The following is a 17,470-nucleotide window of genomic DNA, read 5'->3' on the forward strand; positions in this document are numbered from 1 at the left end:
AGACACTCAAGGTATGCAGCTGAGAATCTTCGTGAAGGCAAATTTAGTGACTTCAGTGAAGAGAGCGGTAACAACAAGGATGAAGATGTCCCAAAGGCAGTGACACTAGCAAAACACTTCACGAGAGAACCTCTCAGAGACACTTTACAACGTGGAAAGCACGAAAAAGAGCACTGGAAGCCGATCCAAACTTGGAAAGAGGTATGACAATGTGGTAAGGCCTAGCAAAGATGCTGACTCTCTAGCATCCATTTTAGAAGGCAGCCAACGCTATTCAAACTTCTCTCAATGAATAGGTTTTTTAAATAAATAAAATATGTGAATTCTCAAAGTTTCTAATGATTTTTTAAAAAACCATTTATTTATTTGAGAGAGAAAGAGCATGCACACAGTGAGGGGAGCAGCAGAGCGAGAGGGAGAGAGAAACTCAAGCAGACTCTGAGCTGAGTGTGGAGCCCAACTCAGGGCTTGTTCTCACAACCCATGATATCACAACTTGAGCTGAAACCAAGAGTCGGCTGCTTAACCGACTGCACCACCCAGGCGCCCCCAAAGTTTCTAATGTTTTAAGTGACAATGATGACAATGTACTAAGTAAATATTGGTTTTACTATTTTTTTCCACTTCAATATATATAACTGACAATAAGAGAGTTCTCAAAGTCTTGCAAAAATTGTTGAGGATCACAGAACAATGAGAATTTCTCTGGTGACTATTAAAATCGCTGTGCTGGGCGTCTGGGTGGCTCAGTAGGTTAAGTGTCTGACTCTTGGTTTTGGCTCTGGTCATGATCTCAGGGTCATGAGATCAAGCCCCATGTTGGGCTCTGTGCTCAACATGGAGTCAGCACGAGATTCTTTCCCCTCCATCTCCTTCCCCCTCTGCTCCTCCCCTTGCTCTCGCTTGCGTTTTCTCTCTCTCTCTAAAACGAATAAATAAAATCTTAAAATCACTTCTCAGGGTTTCAGCTTCTATTGTCCCCTTTACAGTCAGCACTACTGTGCAAAGTGAGGACAGCCTCCATGTAAAGATAAATGCTGAATTGACGGTGGCTGCCCTTGGTACTATACTGGCTGGGGAGTCCGGAGGAGCAAGGTGCTCTGACTCTTCTTCCACCCTTTCGACTCACCCTGCAATTAGAAATACTGGTTGAGGAAATTCTGAGAAAATAAGAAGTTATAATAACCAAGAGGTACAAGGGTCCTGAGCTGGCAAGCTTACCCAGAGAATTTTCTACAAGGAATAAGCAAACGACTGATCTGCAGCCACAGGCACCATGGTTAACAAAAATTGACAAATGCTTCCTGGCATCTTCCAAGTTACTTCTAAGATGCTTGATGTTTGGTAGAATCTTCAAATCCCACATTGAATTTAACTGAAATTAGGAGAGATAAAGTGTCTGAGGGGGCTCAAGAGCCTGAGCTCAACTTCGCCCTCACCCATCTGTCAAGAGAAGAGGTCTGCAGCGGGTGGTAAAAGGCCCAGAGCATGGGCTGGTTCTAAATTTCCAGCTGTCTCTTGTTTCTCCAGCGAACCAATCACTCCAAAGCACTTATTTTACTCTCAACTCCCAGGAAATTGGCAGAGTGGGGGGTGGGGAGGCAAGGGTTGCCGATAACTTAGAAGACAGGCTCTGTGCCAGACTGCCAGGGTTCAAATCTTGGATCTGCAATTGTGTGTCTGAGGACTCTGGGCAAGTTACTTACCCTCTCCGTGACTCAGTTTCCTCATTTGTAAATTGAAGATAATAGTACTTAGTTCAGGCTGCTGTAAGAAAAATACCATAGACTGGGTGGTGTAAAGAACAAACATTTATTTCTCACAGTTCTGGAAGCTGAGAAGTCCCAGATCCAGGCGCTAGCAGGTTCAGTGTCCGTCAAGAGCCTGCTTCCTCGTTCACAGACAGCCATTTTCTTGCTGTGTCCTCACAGGGCACAAAGGGGTGAGGGGCCTCTCCGGGAGCTCTTTCGTGAGGGCACTCATCCCGTCACCAGGGCTCCACCCTCATGACCCAATCACCTCCCAAAGGCCCCACCTCCCAATACCATCACACTGGGGGTTAGGCTTCAGCATATGAATCTGGGGGGGACACAAACATTCGGCCCATAACAGACAGGATCTACTTACACAGATGTGAAGTCCACAAGTGATCATCTGTATTAAGCCTTTTGCACAGTCTCTGGCATCTGGTCACTGCCCTATTTAGAAAGCAATTAGTTTAAAGAAGAAAAACCCCAGAAGATTCCCATTTAATGCAGAAAGCTCCAGAGCCTCGGGTTCTTAGCATGATCCAAATACATTAACTCTCTCCTCAGTTGGGTGGTTCAGAGAATTTGTGTTGCTGGTATGAAGAAGTGAGCATGAGACTAATTATTGGTAAGCAGGCCTCTGCAAGTTCCAGAGAAACTTCGGTGTTACTCATCTCGTGGGCTGTTGCTGCCTCCTTGCCAGAACTAACTGTTGCCCTCTGAATGAGATGCTACTGAGTTAATTATTTATGCTAAGAAGGAGCTTCCCTTCATCTATCTTCACCGACAGGGACTACAGTGGCAATTGTTTTATTTTCTAAGGGGCTGGGGCATGGAGATCCTCTACCAGCCCTGCTCGCCCCCCTTCCCCTTATCAGTGGCATGTTTTTGTGAGAGGGCTGGCTAGGGTTAAGGGTTGGTCTGTGCGCAGAGAAGGAGATAAGGTAAGAGCATGACCTCATCCATTACCTTCTGACCACCCCGCCCCCCCGCTGAGCTCTTCCTTCTCCAATCTCTTTATTGGCACTCAGCATACAGCACAACTCTGCCAACGCTTGTCCATCCGGGTAGATGTCCCATCCCATGAGGGTAAAATGCCATCCTTCCTGGTCTTCTCGCTCACGCGAGGAGCTCTCGGCAGCTGTGAGTAGTGAGTACCTGCCTACTAACTGAGAGAAAGGACCTCTTGGGGGAGCAGGATGGAAGCTGTTGGGCTGGGAATGCTCTGGAGGGGAGGGTGAGGGCTGTACACGTCCTTCTCGTTTTTATCCCCATCACTGGTGGTCAGGACAGAGTTTACCGCCTCCCGTGGGGTCTGCTGGGAGTGTGTCTTGGGTGACTTAAGGGTTCTCTGAAAAAGAAAGTTGGAAGGGAGGGACAGCACTCTCAGGACACAGTGAGAGCGAAGGGCCCAGTCGCTTTGAGGACCATAGGGCGGACAGGACTGGCTGCATCATTTGCAAGGCATGGTGCAAAATAAAAATGTGAGGCTTTTTGTTCAAATCTTATCGAGAATGTTAAGACCGTGGCAGCAGCGCATTAAGCCGAGTGTGGACCCATTGAAGGGTGGGCCCTGTACTGCTCAGGTCTCGTGCCCTGTAGCAAATCCAGGAGCTGTGCCCAGCTTGGGCATGGAACATTAGCTCACCACCTCTAAACTCAGTGCGCTTGGGACTCCGGGGTAAGGGAGGAAGGAGCTGGACACTCCTGGCTAAGGGCAGAAATAGGGGAAAAAAGAGTGCTGGCAAGACTAGCACATTGTGCCCTCAGAAGAGGCCCCAGCAGCCCCACGGACGGAAATGTTAAACACAGAGTTTCTGTGTTTATCTCACCCAGTTGTCATGTAGCATGACTGAGGCCCGCCTGCAGTTCGACACTGGCCACACTGCGGACGGGGCCGGCCCCTCCGACAGTATTTACTTCTCCGTTGCCCTGGGGAGCTCCAAATCCAGGGAATGGTGGTGATTCCCCCCCGCCCGAGGGCCCCACCCTTGTGAGCAGCGTCTTTGGCCCATTGAGAGTATTCAAGAGTGGGGTGCAAGTCACCTGTGGGAGAAAACCCAGGGAGACCCACGACCTTTAACCTTTTACTACGGCCAAGGACAAGGAAAGGAGGAGGATAGCTCCACTCAGTTCAGTTGGCCCTCCAGCATTTAGCTCCTGGGTGTTTTGTCGTTTTCTCCGAGCTCTTTCAGCTCTGAACAGTGTCCACACCTTCTCTTTCACCTCTGCCCGCTCCGTGCTTGATCTGTGAGTGGTCTGTTTGCAGAGTGGAAGGGGGTGGGTGGAAGGGCAGCTGGGAAAGCACATACTGAGTGCGTTGGGCATCACGAGTTGGGCTAGAGTTGGCATGACGGGATGGAGGGGTGAGGAGGCTCTGCTCTCCCCGAGAGCCATCTCATCCCCAGCTCCTCACGGCAGAAGAGCCCACTGTAATTCAAGTGTTGACTTTTGGCAAATACTTTAAGAGCAACGAACACTTAAAAGCTTTGTGAAGTTCCCCACAGAGGCACTGAGGTTTTCCTAAGGATTTAGTCTGTCGTGAGTGTTTAACACCTAAGAAAACTCTGCTTTTGAGGGTGATGTTCCAGAAAAGCCAGATACCAGGGAGATGAGCCTTCTGTCTGCAGGAGCCTAGCAAAGAGAGCGTCCTTTTGCCCCATACAGATACTTCTTCTGCTCTCTTTACACAGCTGGCAATACACTTCTCCTGGCAGGATTCCTCTGTGTCTAACCTATCAACCTTACATTACTCACAAGATTGCACAGGGCTTATTCTTCATCTTAGTAATGTGAGCTGGTATATCTAACATAAAAGAAATAAAAGGAAAGTAATTTATTATAAATTAAAATATTACTATTGTATTCTGTTTAGTATGTGTTTGTGTTCTATATATTATAAAGCTACACATGTTATACATTATATGTTAATGTTGTCTATTTTCTATTGTGTAATTATATATCATGCAGGTATAGCGTATGTTCTGTTGATTTGTTACTTAAAGGTAATTTAGGACTCATTTTTTCAATCTTCCAAATACCCAGATCCTTCTGTCCTAATTGATCTAGATACTTGACGTCCTCACATGCACTGAAGAGAGAGGCTAATCCAGCTGGTGGCTTCATCAGACCACTGGCCATCCTGCCTTTTTATAATGTGATACAATCACACCACACATCAACAAATTATCATTTGCTCTGTATCTTTGCAAATAATCTAATAGACTTTTTTTTTTTTAAAGATTTTATTTATTTTTTTGACAGAGAGAGACACGGCCAGAGAGGGAACACAAGCAGGGGGAGTGGGAGAGGGAGAAGCAGGCCTCCCGCGGAGCAGGGAGCCCGATGCGGGGCACGACCCCAGGACCCTGGGACCATGACCTGAGCCGAAGGCAGACGCTTAACGACTGAGCCACCCAAGCGCCCCTACTAATAGACATTTTATTTTCAAGCAAGATTGGCTACAAACTACATCAAGCTTTTATAAACTTGGGCAGGTAATGGAACACATATATACAGCACATATATACATATCTCAAGGGTGACCCTGATGATCCTGGCCTTTTTCAATTGTCTTAACCAATTTACAGAACTGAATAGTAAACAGAACTTGCTACAGGGCCAACACCATACTCCACACTTTCTGTCGTGACTTTATTTACAACTTCCAGGCCTGGAAGAATTGGGAAGTTTTCTTAAAACTAGGCATGGTATCCATGATTCCCAACTTACCCTTCTCCCTACCACACAACTTCCAAAACTTTTTTCTCCCTGTTACCTTTCACCTCAGCTTAGAGAGCTCATTTACAAGCAGATATAGTGACAGATTCACGGTGGCCCCTCAACTATCAACCTTCTGTTGTTTCCTGGTTAATAGTAGCGATCTCCCCGCCAAAGAAACTCAAAATGGCTGCGTAGGCCATGGTCACGTGACCCAGTCCTGACCAATCGGACCTGAGCTGAAGTTGGCCTGAGGCTTCTGGGAAAGATTTTTTCTCCTCAAGAGAAGAGCAAAGAGAAACGGCAATTCTTGTGTTTGGACGTGGAGTGTGATGAATAAGAAAATCCATTTGTGGAAGTTGATGGAACAGAAAAATGGAAAAAGCCTGGGTCTTACCGTCATGGCTGAGTCTCTGCATTGACCAATCTTGCTTGTGCCCGACCTTTCAATTTCGTGCTATGCGAGGTAGTGAATTGAATGCATGTTGTTGAAGCTGCATCTAGTTTTTGTTATGAGCTGTTGAGAGCATCCCTCCCTAACTAGTAGCATTTACTAATTAGCAATACATATAATAGATGAAGAATCCTGGATCAGGTATTAGTGGGAAATTCAAAAGAAACAGAAAATGTCTTTATTTCCTTTGGTGAATTTGTAATCTAGTTGACAGAAATAAAATATACCTACAAGTACAAATGGAGAATTTCCGCCCAGCACCTTGTGCTCATGCGCAAGGTACTACGGTAGAAGCTAAATGAAAATTGCAAGAGTTTCTGCAAGATTTGTTTAGATTATCAGTTTTCAACAAGACATTTTCACACCATTAAGAGAGAACCAAAGAAAAATGGAGTATAAAACATGGCTCCTTTTTCTCCCCCCCCATGAATCTGCTTAGAAATCAACATTGCTCTCTTTGAAAGCCACATACTCTGGAGTTGTTTTGGGAACCTCTGGGACATAAAATATTTCAGAAATAGGAACTCACCTATAGAACCTGCAGAATGCATACTGTGCTGCTTATGACTGATTGGGAATATGCAAGCGATTTGCCCTTTAAGAATTTATTACCATCAGGTTAATCTGACATCTAGAGAGTAAATCATAGGTAGCTTTATGTTTTCTTAAGTTCTATCTGTGGCTAAGCAATTAATCAATGTTAGTGCAAATGCCAGCTTGATGGTCAAAAATAATAACTGTGTGCCTTTCAGTCTTCCTGGAGGTCACTTCCATTAGGCATGTTCTGAAGATGGTAACGGCGTGTACTTGTTGGTTTGTGTCACACGGCAGTAATTATGGTGGTAGCTCTGATTCAAACTCTCAAGGTTTGCTGAAAGAAGCCCCATTTGGAAGGTAAACTGGTTGGCTGGCCTTCACATGTCTTCCCAGAATTACCATAAAATAAGACTACGACCTGAATTCCCCTAGAAAAGTTGCAGGGGTTCAGCCGCTGGAGGGCGGCCCTACCCCAAAGTGCCTCAGGACTTGAGAGGCCCCCCATCCTATTGAGGAAGTGAGAATAACAAGGCAGGGTTCATGGATGCTGGTGTTTTTGTTGTGCTGTAGTAGAGAAACGCAACTGTAGAATACAAACCAGGATGACCTCTAGAACCTTCCACAGATCCCTTCTGTGCTTCCTCAAGTGCAAGTTCCTTATCTCAGCTTTCTAGCCCCTCTGCCCCACCTTTGGTCCCACTTATCTCCCATAATCATCAGTTTCCTCTGTAGAGCTGTCTTCTGGAGTGGGCCTGTTATTTCCGCTTCCCCACTTTTGCTGTTGGAATCTCCCCCCTCCTCCCATTTTCCTTCTGCATCCCTCCTCTCGGCCTCTTCTTCCCTGCCTGGTTCAAGTCCCATCTCTTACAGGACTGTCCAGCCCTCAGTGAACTCTCTCTTCTTACAGTAATAGTCATTCCCATGTACTGAGCATGCAGGGTGTGCTGGAGAATTCACACATTATTGCTCATCCTTGCAACATCCCTTGCAGGTAGGTAATTTGAGGAACTTGAGGTCCTAAGAAGTTTTAAGTGACTTGCAAGAAACGACACAAGTCAAAAGTGGCTAAGCCTGGTTTCCTGCCTCAGGTCTAGCCACATCTAGCTGTCCTTCTACCCTGCCCAGTTGCATCAGCCTCAGTGCCTCCCACCTGCACAGCTGTGCCTACCTGGAGAGAGAATAAATAGAATTTTAGCCTCCCAGAGTGCTAAATGCTCCTAGGTGATAGGCAAATATTGTGCTACAGTAGACTCTCCATTCACTGTTTCTGGGCATCCCCATCTTGTGACCTGGTACACGCTGTGTAAAGGGTATTTGGTCGTGCAATTCAAGGAGTTTGATAATTAGAGCTCTCTGCAAAATGATACGTAGATTGTTTTGTAGATGTTCCACCTCTCAGAGCCAAAGGACCCAGCCTATTCAGAATGGAATGAGATGAAAATAAAAGAAAGGTGGATAACATTCATCAGAGGCTGGGGAGAGGCTGTAGGACCCATGGATTTAGAGGACAAAGGGTTAAAGTGAAGAGAATTCATAGTAATCATTTGATTTCCTCATAACAGAGAGAGGTAGCACGCCAAGAGCTACGATCAAAGGACCTGCTGATCTTCAGTGGATCCTCAGTGATCTGTTGAAGAGCTGGGGGACAGGTTGAATAGGCAGAGGAGGTTCATCTGTTCCCCCCACTACTAGAGACTCAGAATGAAAGCTCAACGTGAAAAAGAAGGGTTGTTGGTGCTTTAGTCGGTGAGCTTCCCGTGGGGTAGTCTGTGTCATCTAGTGGACCCTTGAGAGGTTAGTTCACTCAAAAGTCGATGCACCTTTGATCATCCCTCAGCTAGGCTAGTTAACAGGGGTAGAAGTTTAGTGGTAGAAAATGTACAGATGCAAATGATTCTCATGTCTAGAGATCAAATACATTTTGTCCGGTAGAGATACAATTATTTCAACTCTGTTGAAAGAACATTCCAAACATTACACTTTGTTGTGTAATAGCATATATATTTTTAGAGAGATACAGAGAGAGAGTGGTGAGAGCAGGGTGGGGGGAGGGACAGAGGGAGAGGGAGAGAGAGAATCTTAAGCCAGCTCACGGCCGGCGGGACGCCTGATGCGGGGCTCGACCTCACGACCCTGAGATCATGACCTGAGCCGAACGCAAGAGTCAGACGTTTAACTGACTGAGCCCCCCAGGCGCCCCTGTGTTATAGGATATTAACTAGTATTGTAAATAATTAACAAATTCATGTCAGATTTCTGATTTCCTATATACACGTATGCCCGTTCTTTAAATTCTCCCTTGAATTAGTTTTGACATCTTGCTGGTTGTCTCATTGAATGAGTTAACGAAAACCCTTGACACATGTTGGTTTTGTATGTATATGAAGATCATGATTTTACCTTTGGGCGAACTATGGTTTAGCATAGACTCTGTGCGCATGGCTGGCTAAGGCTGTTGCAGCATGAATTGAGCCCACAAGCGATGGCAGGGTGCTGAGCTTAGCAAGTGGCAGGAAGAGTGGCACGGTTCTCTCTCGTTTTCTCTTTCAGCTGCCGTACCTCAGGACCTTACGGGAATGATAAATAATTCTCATACCTGGACTCCCTTCTCAATGGGTGTCTAGCCCTCCTTCCATCTTCTCCAACTGTTTGTGGTATTTGTTTATTTATTTTCCAGTGTATTTATTTTCAGTCCGCTGCAGAATACCATCTTTGTCAAGTAACAAACAAGCAAAGTGCTAGAAAAACAACCCTGGCCTCAGATGTTGTAGCATGTTAAATCACTATAAAAGGTGCCACGTGCTTACCCTGAGTGTTTATGCTCCTCTCGTCGGGGCTGGTTTCAAACGGTTTGGGGGTTGGCCCCAGTTTGTGGCCCAAACTTGGAGGAATACCACTTTATTTAAAAGGCTTCTACTTCCACGGGCCAACTTGTCGTACAAAATCCCAGCAGACCAGACATCCAGGCGAACACGTTCTTCCCTGAGGCTGGGCAGCTTTTGGGGGTGGTGGTGGGAGGGTAATATCAAGTAGGGGAGGGACAAAGGTTGACTCTCCAGTGGTTCCATCAGGTCCTGATGCTGAGCCCAGGCCCCTTCCAGGCTGAGGCTTTTGAAGGAGGGTCTTCCACGGACATTCTCCCCCTCCTGACTTGTCTCTTCCAAACCCAGTTTTTTGTTTTGTATTCTTTTTGTTCCCTGCATGAAGTAGAATGCAGGTCTGGCTCCTGTAATAAAAACCAAAACAGCAGCAGCTGAAACAAGGTAGGAGTCGATTTTTCTCTAACGGTCTGAGCTCAATAGTCCCCAGCTGTTGTGACGGTTTTACAGCGTGTGAAACTGACTCCCGTCGTGTTGCTCCGCTGTCCTCAACACACAGCTTCCCTTTATGCTGGTGATCTAGGAGCCCCCCGGCCCCAGCCGTCATGTCTACAGTCTGGCCCGTGGGAAGGGGCATCCAGGGACAAGAGGAGGCCGTGCTCCTTCCTTCCGTGATCCCACAGTTGCATGCATCCTCTTGGCCAAACCCTAATCCCAGGGCTACACTAGGGAGGCTGGGAACTGTGTCTTTATTCTGGGCACCCATGTGCCCTGTTAAAATTCAGAGATCTGTTAGTTAAGCAAGAAGAAGAGATGGCTATTGGGGCCCGCCGCGCAGTTTCTGCTGCAATCTTCTCAAAGTTTCTGAGTCCGCTGCCTCTCTTCCTTCGACAGCACCCCCCACCCCGCCCTCCATCCCTCCAACAAGGGCAGGCAATTCGCGTTCCTTTGCAAAACTTGGCCAGATGCTCACAGAGGCTTTCTTCGGTTCTGCCACATATAGTCCAAATGGGTGGATTGTGCTCTGCTCTTATTAGGGTCAAAGTGGCTCCTCCATTTCCCATTTGACCTCCCTGTTACGGAGACATAGCTAGTTTTCTTACTAGAAAAAGTAAACACACCTAACCAAGGCAGCACTTGAAACACATTCAAAGGCACCACGACATACTCGCACGTGGTGGGAAGATACTTCTCCTATCAGCGTGCTTCGGCTCTGCCTGTTTGGGAAAACAGACCTCATTCTCGCCGTGCTGAACTGGGCTCTCTCCCTGTCCCACCTGAGCCTACTTGAACTTCTTCTCTCCCTTTGCTGCCCAGGAGGGATGGCACCAATGCCTCCTTCCACATAGATATATTTCGTTCCCAGAAGAGAGGGGAGATGATACACAAGTAATATTCACCTGAGGCTGACCAGGTGCTCCTCTAACCGCTTTACCTGGTTGACTTCACTTAGTCTTCACCATGGTCCTTTGAGGTTGGCGGGATCACGGCTGCTTTCAAATTACAGATGAGAAAACAGAAATTTAAAGTTCAGTCCCTTGCCGAAGATATGACAGAACCAGGCTCCCAGGTGGTTTAGATTCAAAAGGGCATGCATAGTTTTGTTTTATTCTTAAATTAATAGTTAATTGGAAATTTTTCTAATGACCAATTTCTAATTATCTTTTTTTCCTACTTATCAATTGTTACTGCAGAGATGTATGAAGAAAAACACAGCCATCAGCCATCACGCCATTTTCACCAAGACGGCCGCTGCACAGACATTGCTGTGTTTTCTTTATTTTTTTATTTTTTAAATTTATTAACATATAATGTATTATTTGTTTCAGAGGTACAGGTCTGTGATTCATCAGTCTTACACAATCACAGCGCTCACCATAGCACATACCCTCCCCGATGTCCATCACTAGCCACCCCATCCCTCCCACCCCCCTCCACTCCAACGACCCTCAGTTTGTTTCCTGAGATTAAGAGTCTCTTATGGTTTGTCTCCCTCTCTGGTTTCATCTTGTTTCATTTTTCCCTCCCTTCCCCTATGATCCTCTGTCTTGTTGTTTTGTTTGTTTGTTTGTGTTTTTAAAGATTTTATCTATTTATTTGACAGAGAGGGATACAGTGAGAGATGGAACACAAGCAGGGGGAGTGCGAGAGGGAGAAGCAGGCTTCCCGCAGAGCAGGGAGCCCGACGCAGGGCAGTCCTCTGTCTTGTTTCTCAAATTCCTCATATCAGTGAGATCATATGATACTTGTCTTTCTCTGATTGACTTATTTCACTTCTTGCTGTGTTTTCTTATAGGCTTTTGCCTCTGTTGGTCTGTTTCTCTCCATCTTTATCCTGGTTTTGCTTTCCCGGGGACTAACCTGACTCTCCACTCCTGGCTTATAGGCACACTAGACTCCCTCACTGTTCATGCAGCATCATCGAAACCACCAGACTTAGGGGACCTTTGCACATGGCTGAGGTCGGAAGTCACTCTGCAGGATGGGGCCCTTGTCCAGTAATATCCACGCAGGGAAATGCGCAGAGAAGTTTTTCGGGCAATGACAGTAATGCCCGGATATTTTTTAAATGTCATCTGCACTCTTGAAATTGTAACTCCAGTCCTCCCCGGGGGCTGCAGCCTGAGCCCTCGGGCTGTCGGGGAGGCGGGACGCGTGGCTTGGTTCCAGTCTGAAGGCCTCGGCTATCGACAAGGAATTCCCTCCGAGGCGGTCTCGGGCTTCTTAAGGCAGGAGCCAAGAAATGGAATCGTATGATGACATTTGATGACTTTTTTAAAAAAGAAGCACATCCAGAACTATAACTTTCTAGAGACTCTGCCTCCCCGGGCAGTACCTTGCCCCACTCCGCATGGTGGCAGGGCCTATGGACTTGGGGCATAAGAGCCCAAATTCTCAGGCAGAAGACGCCACCTCTCCCTGAAGCCAATTTAATCTAGAAATGTTTGCTCGAATTGCTTAGGCAGAGTTAGATAAGGATCCTGTGACTGTTGGAACTTGGGCACATTTGGCCAGACTCTCTTGGGGCAAGAAATGCTCACAGGATGCAAAGGGAAGAGGATGAGGCATTCTCAAGCCCCACCCCCCCCCGCATCCCCCTGAAAGACTCTATGGTCCATTACTTGATGCTTATCCTTCTCTCCTCCGAGCTCTTTTCAACGGTTACCGATTCCGAGTAAAAGATGCCCCATCGTGTTAGTCATCTTCTGAGGGCTGGTCCTCAGCACTTGACTGTTCATGGTGGTCTTTCTTCCTCACCTTACCCCGATGGCTAGCGCACAGTAGCTGCTCACTATCTTGTTTGTTCCTGTCCTAAGCTGCAGAAGAGACCTTTCTGAACCCAGGTATTCCAAAGAGCTCCCTAGACAGTCTTCTGGGTGCCCTCCGCAGCCCCCCACATTTACTTCATCCAATCCTTACGATTCTCCACGAGGCACCGTCGTCACCCCATTAACAAAGGAGGAAGCTGAAACTCAGAGAGGTAGAGAGATTTGCCAAAGGTCCCTGAGTGAGCAAGTGGTGAAAGCAGGGTTGGAAATGAGCTTTTGTGACCCCAAGTCCAGTGTGCTTGCTTGATACAACAGCTGTTTTCACTTGGCCACAATTACGGGGCTGTGGGAAAACCTGTGGCAATGTGTGTGTTAGAGGCCCGACGGTGCGCTTCACCGGCCTCCGTCTGCATGGCTCGGGCCCTCCACGGTGCGCTCTTGGCAGCCCCGGGCTCCTCGTTCTTCTCTTGGAGTTCTTCTCTTCTCCCTGCCCCCTCGCCTCCCTACCAAATACACAAAGGGCCCCAGGAATAAAATGCAACAGAAAGCAAAGGTTAGAAACTGAACGCCACCCCTCCCGAAGCCAGGAAATTCCAGAGACGGGGTTCTCATGGCAAGGGGACTTCAAGTTACATATTTTGCCGTCTGGCTAACGAGTGGTACTGTTCAGTGTGAGGCTTAAGACGGGGTCTGCCTGTGCCACAAGGCTGCCTCCGGGGCTCTCACACTCAGATTAGATTGCACGCAGGCTGTACTGCGGATTAGCTGTGAGATTTGCAAATGTATAGTTTACAATGTGGTAAGAGCCTCACGGCCCCCGGAGCCAGCTCTCAGAGTGGTTCCTGCGGCCAGTGCTGGTGTTTGGGGGGATTTGCCCTTCAAACCTCAAGGCTGCATTAGCATAGTTGGGGCCTACAGAGCCCTCCTGCTACAAGAAGCAGTCTAAAGTTAATTTAAAGTGATTTTCATGAGTCCTCCCTCCTCTCCCTGCCACCAGATGCGTTTCCCTGGGTAAAACCTTGAATGCCTGAGAAGTCCAAATAAGTTCAGGAGTCCAAATAAGGTAGTCGAATCAGAAGATTGGTCTCTATCAGAAGTGGTTTCTTAATCAGTTGTGAGCTAAGTGAGGGCCCTGTGGCCCACCTCACTCTGGTCTGTAGGTTCCCAGTGGGTGGACAAAGCACCTGCTCCAAATGTCTTAGGCTGAGCCCTGATTGTCCACAGCCCTCTGGCCCCAAAGCAGGGCCTGTGTTGTTCTGCAGCCCACAGCATGGCACGGGACAGACTCTCGCCATGGCCTGCAGAATGGCAGTGAGGAAACCCCAAGTTCTCCTCCCAAATCCAGAGACCCTATGGCTTCCCTCTCCCCTTCCTAAGCTGTCCCTGGCCCTGAAGACAGGCCCCAGGCCTCTACAGATCCCTTCTCAAGGATCTTCCACAGTCTGTGTTTCAGCAAGGGAAGCTGAGTCTGACTCTCGGACAAATCACCAAACTGGCTGCTTGGTCTGGGCATCTTCCTTGCTTTCCGTCCACATCCCCTTCTCCCCTCAAGACCCATGCCTTATTTCCCTTCTTGACACCCCTCCCAGGCCAGTCTGCCTTAGACCATACTCTGGGGGAGTTCTCCCCCTCCCCTCTCCAGCCTTCCTCTGAGGCCTCTTGTTAAGCTTCATTCCAGCTAGCTGTCACTCCCAAAAGACCTGATAAAATTGAATAATAATGATGGGCATTATTGTGTTCTATATCCAAAAAAACATATTCAGCAAATATTCTCTCTTAACTCTCACATCAGCCTGTGATATGATTCTGTTTCACCAGTGATGAAGGAAATAACTATCTGTCTCTCAGGCAGGTGAAGGGATCATGCACCAAGAAGTGGAGGGATTTGAATCCAAGTATCCTCATCCCAAATACCTGGCACCCTCTCCCTTACCAGTGGCTGCTTTCTCAGCCCCATCCTCCTGGGGGTTAATGGCTGCTCAAGACTTAACCTGTTACTTCCCCGCAGTGGGGTTTGTATTTTAGGGCCTGGCACTTACACTGGAAGAGTAAGCCGGCATCAGAGAGAGGCTGGTGAGAGAGCCTGGGAGGGCCTTTCTGACTCCCTCCCAAGCAGACCTCAGAGCAGACAGCTCCCATTTGACCTGCTCGAGAGAGAAATGGGTCGTGCTCATGCGAAGAGTTTCCAAGGGCTTTTGCTGCCTAATTCTAGAAGGCAAAGCCAGGGAAGGGAAATGATGTGGGGGTACTATTGTGAGTAATAAGCCGACACTGTAGAGTCCTCAGACTCCCCTTCTCCTTTTCCTCTTCTCCTTTCTGGGGATTTATTCTTTGCCTTGAGGCAGAGAGTCCTCTTTCAAAGATTCTGGTCCTGCTGGCTAGGAGGCTCAGCCCAAACCGTGAAGCTGCTAACACCCCTATCCCAGTGCCCCGGAAAGCTCTGTTTCTCCTTTCCTCCCTGCCTTTCTTCCTTCCCTCCCTTATTAAATATTTGTTACATAAATGAATGCATGCATGCATGCATGCTACTCTACCCCCCTGCTCGTGGAACCAAGTCATCCAGACAACTTATTCTCATAGGGGGGCTTAAGAGGTTACCTTTTGCTGAAGCAATGCACAATTTTTTAAAAAGATTTATTAATTTGAATTTGAGAGAGAGAGTAAGTGTGAGCAGGGGGAGGAGCAGAGGGAGAGAATCTTTAAGCAGACTCTGCACTGAGCATGGAGCGAACTTGGGGCCGGATCCCAGAATCTTGAGATCATGACCTGAGCTGAAACCAAGAGTCGGATGCTTAACTGGCTGCGTCACCCAGGCACCCCAGCAACGTGCAATTTTTAAAAGTGGATTACCAGTGTAAACCTTAAGGCCCTATAGCTCTTGGTTGGAGAGGATAATTCACCAGAAATGATTTTAGTTTACAAGCAAATGCATTCAAATTAAAATTGACGCAGGCTGCCTATTACATAATTGGACTAGATGGTTGCCCATTTGGGGTAACTGGAGAGCAGCTGGAATAGCTCTTCTATCCTGAGTATCACTCACACTGGTCTGTCTCTGTGCCTGGAATTCCAGCATTAGAGATGCATTACTTTGTAGTTTTAAGAGCCTTTTAGACAAGCATTATCAACAACTCAATATGTGGTTGTTAAGACACTAAATTTTCAGATACATTCATTTCTATGATTGGAGTTGCATAAAGATAGCATCATTATCTTAATCAAATTAAAGAAAATCTACACAACCTGAGATTCACATGCTTCTTATTTTCTGAAACTGAAGACACTGCTGACTCTGGTTCTGCCTCCCTCCTTCTCCCCGGGCCCCCCTCTGCTGTCTTCTGTATTAGGACATAGACTCAGCCGCACCTCCTGCTCTTTGGGGTCTTCGGCGGGGCAAAGTCTCACGGAATCCAGGCGCAGAGCCTAGGAGAGGAAGGGAGGGTGTATGAGGAAGAAGTGGTGTTGGAAAGCAGGAGTGGGACACAAGCAAAGAATAGGAGAGGAGAGAGGTCAAGAAGGAGGTGCTGGTGGTGGGGCCAGGAAGAGAACCAGGTGCCCACTTCTTACAGGAAGTGATGATTTGCCCTCCTGAGCTAAGACTCGAATCCTTTCCCCCCTGATTCACCTTATTGCAGCCTGTCCCAGGGCCTGGAATCCCAGTGTAGGGGGTGAGCTGCTTCACCACTCGCCAGCCCCGTAGCAAACCTCACTGGTGAGCGGGGTCCTGGCTTCCGGCCATGTGATCCTCTGGTGTGATTCAAGGTTGGAGGGTGAGGCTGGGCTTGTAGACTGGGCCTGTCGGGTAGATGTTTTGTTCACGCCTCCTTGGCATCTTCACAACCATCACCACGTCTTAGGAAGAACAAAAAGTGTGACGTGGGTGTGATCCAGTTGTTCTGTAGGGCTGTCTACCCCAGATGCAGGATGCTGGAGATAAAGACAGGGAGTCCAGCAGCGACGGAGCAGTGCATTTCCTTCTTCACAGCACTTGACTCACAAGCCTCTGTGCTCCCAGGCCTCACTCGGAGATCTGGGCCAGGTTGGGGGGCGCTGGGGGCAGAGCGTCAGCCCCAGAGAGTGTCAGCCCCTTCTGGAGACCCAGGCCTGTGAGCAAGTGTTGCTTTGCCTGGTTTTCTTTTCTGAACCAAATTTGTGTATAGATATTGGGTATCTAGAGATCAGCCCTGACCTGCCGGCCTTGGACATCAGAGCCATGCACTCGCCCACCTGGACAGTGCTTTCCAAAGCACTGGTTCTCGGGAACAGAGGAGAATTCTGGTCTCTGTAGCAAATGACTGCTGCCATAGTTTGCAGTGAAGAAATCACGCCCGCCTCTTTGAGCTTCTGCTGGGGCGTCTGGATGGCAGGGGGGTGGCGAGAGAAAAATCCTGCTTGGCTCTCACTTTTAGGGAGTTCTTCATGGTTCCCAGGGGCTCTCTCAGCCCTGAGAGCATCTCATTTCCCCACCTTTAGGTCTTCGACAATGCTTACCACAACTCAGGCAAAGACCGGTAGCTTTAGCTTCTCCTACTGAGCCGAAGGCTTTCAACCCCCCTCCCACTGCAGCATGCACCACCAGGGCCCAGGACTCCCTTCCGCACTCTTAAAAATCATTGCGGACTCCAACCAGCTTCTCTTTCTATGAATCGTACCTATCAAGAATTTCCATATTAGCAATTAAAACTGTGCACGTTTAAAAATACTCATTTATTACTTCATTTAAAAATAATAATAAACCCATTATATATTCACATACATAATACTTTCATGAAAAGGGACTACGTATTCAGAAACAACAACAAGAAAAAGCCTAGTGAGAAGGCTGGCCTCGTTCGCCATTTTTGGAAACCTTTTTAATGTCTGATTTATTAGAAGTCATTTTGCTTCTTTCTGTTCATCTGCATCCAGTCTGTCGTGCTGGTG

At 47.6% G+C, this 17,470-nt stretch overlaps 1 protein-coding gene across 1 annotated transcript in view; it reads left to right on the plus strand.

Moving 5' to 3' along the window:
* CAMKMT (calmodulin-lysine N-methyltransferase) overlaps positions 1-17,470 on the plus strand; it is a 715,155-nt gene that overhangs the window by 667,654 nt on the left and 30,031 nt on the right. The gene's annotated exons all lie outside the window — the stretch shown is intronic.

This window comes from Leptonychotes weddellii, chromosome 10, assembly GCF_054177405.1.
Source record: "Leptonychotes weddellii isolate Sample4059 chromosome 10, ASM5417740v2, whole genome shotgun sequence".
Classification (NCBI taxonomy): domain Eukaryota; kingdom Metazoa; phylum Chordata; class Mammalia; order Carnivora; family Phocidae; genus Leptonychotes; species Leptonychotes weddellii.